The sequence below is a fragment of the Raphanus sativus genome, chromosome 9 (assembly GCF_000801105.2).
Source record: "Raphanus sativus cultivar WK10039 chromosome 9, ASM80110v3, whole genome shotgun sequence".
NCBI lineage: Eukaryota > Viridiplantae > Streptophyta > Magnoliopsida > Brassicales > Brassicaceae > Raphanus > Raphanus sativus.
In genome coordinates this window covers 17,271,296-17,273,952 of record NC_079519.1, presented here as the reverse complement: position 1 = coordinate 17,273,952, position 2,657 = coordinate 17,271,296, and the positions used below count along the sequence as shown (strand labels likewise).

Here is a 2,657-nt window from a genome sequence, read left to right as displayed (position 1 = left end):
TGGTGCATGCTCCAATCTTCAAAGGGAAGTCTTTAATGATACCAAGTGGGGTTGTAGAAGAGGAATCCCCAAACTGTAGTGAAGACTTGTCTGGTTCCATACTCTCAATCCCTATACTCTTCACCATCTCCATTGAGATTACATTCACACTAGCACCAGAATCAACAAGAGCATCTTTAAGAGTGAGCTGACCAAGGGAGCAAGGTAAAGTGAACATCCCTTGGTGTCCAAGCTTAGGAAGAGACTTTGGAGGGACTGGTGGGTCAAGCTGCAGTGTTGAGATGTTCAGGAGCTCTGCTACTTCTTCTTTGTGAGTGAGAATGTCCTGGATGAGCAGCATTTGGACATGAGCCTCACGCATACCCGAGATCTCTGGAAGCTTGACGCCAACATCACTTAGGTCCTTCCTGAACTTAGAGATAACCTTCTTCTGAGCTTTGGTGAGGACCCGTTGTGGAAATGGGAGTGGGACCTCATATGGTGGTGGCTCAACCTTAGGAGCTTCTTCTAGCTTGACCGCTTTTAGCTTGTGGTCAGCCCTTTTCTCAACTTGTTTCTCAGCCCTAGTCTCAGCTCTCTGCATATTTGTTGCTTCAACTTTCCTTTCAGCTTGTACCTGAACCCTTTCCATAGCCTTATCCACCATATATGCTTCAGCTGTTGCTACAATCTCTGTTCCATGCAAGAGTCTTTCAATCTCATCCACCTCTTTCTCATGATCACTGAGCTCAATCTTTGAAGAAGTAGTAGAGATGACAACATTGCAAGACTCCTTGGGATTCTTATCTGGTTTCCCTGGTAGTAATCCCATTGGGCTCTTGGAAGATGATGGCATAGAGGCGACCTGACTCTCCAAAGCGTTGAAGCGAGAGGCAAGTACTAGGAACTTGTTGTTCAGCTCGGTATAGCTAGTATCAATCTTGGAGTGCACGGTTTGGAACTCATGGCCAATGTCCTTTGCTAATCTAGACTGAGCATCCATTATCTGCTTGAACATTGACTCCATACTTGAGTCAGGAGCTGTAGCTTGAGAAGAGTTTCCTTGAGCTTGAGTGGACTGATTGTTGTTGTTCCCAAAACCAGGAGGTGTGTTTTGCCTAGGCTGGTATTTGTTGTACTGAAAGTTAGGTTCCTTCCTGTACCAAGTACCATTGTTGTTGATGAAGCAAAGCTCCTCTTGCCCTTCCAAACCATCAACCTCATTCACCTTAGGAGGGACCTCTTGACTAGGATCACCAACAAAGCTAACCTGCTCCTTCTTAGCTTGGTTTGAAAGAACCAAGTCTAACTTTTCTTGCAAGGACTTGATGTCTTTCCTTGTTTGCTGATCATCTCCTCTGTTGGCTCTATCATTCTCCTCATTGTAGACTGAATCACTCTTTGCCATGTTCTCCACCAGTTCCTCTGCATCTTGCTCGGTTCTGCCCAAGAAGAAACCATTGCTAGCTGTGTCAAGCCTGTTTCTGCAAGATGGTAGAACTCCCCTGTAGAAAGTGCTAAGCAAGCTCTCCTTGCTGAAACCATGATGAGGACACTGAGCAATGTAGCTGTTGAATCGTTCCCATGCTTCACTAAAACCTTCAAGATTCTTTTGTTGAAATCCTGAAATCTCATTCCTAAGCTTTGCAGTTCTTGAGTTAGAGAAGAACTTGGTGAGGAAGGCTTCTTTGCACTCATCCCATGTCCGGATGCTATCTCTTGAGAGACCCTTCTCCCATGTGTGAGCTTTATCTCCCAAAGAGAATGGAAACAGCCTAAGCTTTAATGCATCTTCAGAAACACCATTAATCTTGATGGTGCCACACAACCGATCAAAGTTGTCCAAGTGATCTAGAGGATCTTCCAAAGCAAGCCCATGGTACTTGTTGCTTTGGATCATGTTGATCAAGCTTGACTTGATCTCAAAGTTGTTGTTCTCCACAGCTGGTGCTCTAATGCCAGCCCTATTTCCATGGATGTTAGGCTGATCATGGGCACCAATTGCTCTAGCTTGGCGCTGTGGATGTCTTGGTCCAAGGTTGGCAGCTCCTTGACCATCTTCAGCAGCTCTATCTTGAGGCAGGTTCTCCATATCAAAACCCAACCTCTGAATGTGAGCCTGTTGCTCTTCTTCCCTTCTCCTTCTCACAATATCCCTCTCAAGTGCAGAAATGTCTTCAACAATGGAAACAAGGCTTGATGAACCTCTGCTCCTCAAGTTCATACACCTGAAAAGTCAAAGAAAGAAAGAAGGCAAGAAGCAATATCACAATAGAAAATAAAAATGATTTAGTCTCAAGCAAATGACTAAATCCCAATGTCACAATCAACTTAGAAGTTGGCAACGGCGCCAATTTGATAACAGGATTTTGCTAAGATCCTATTCAAATGTTGAAGTATAAAGGATGTCAATCCAATTCTAAGAGAATGCGAAGCACTAGGAATGCAAGACCATGCTTAAGCTAAATGCTATCAAGATGAGATGAGAGATTATACTAAAATAGGAATAAAAAATGCAATAAAGCAAGAAACTTTCTTTAGATTATGAGAGTAAAGGACTCATGGGATAAGGGATTTAGACCTTGGGTGATCAAACTTAATCTAAAAGTGTCAGCTTTCAATCAATCTATCTACCTTAGACCTAGACACAAGAGTAAACAAACTCTATCTCTAGATGA

At 43.4% G+C, this 2,657-nt stretch overlaps 1 non-coding gene across 1 annotated transcript; it reads left to right on the top strand.

Annotated features, from left to right (window-relative positions):
- Positions 1-1,517: 1,517 nt before the first annotated feature.
- On the top strand, positions 1,518-1,624 carry LOC130500609 (small nucleolar RNA R71). Its single transcript, XR_008939226.1, has one exon. It is a non-coding gene; the product is annotated as a small nucleolar RNA R71 (small nucleolar RNA).
- Positions 1,625-2,657: the final 1,033 nt, after the last annotated feature.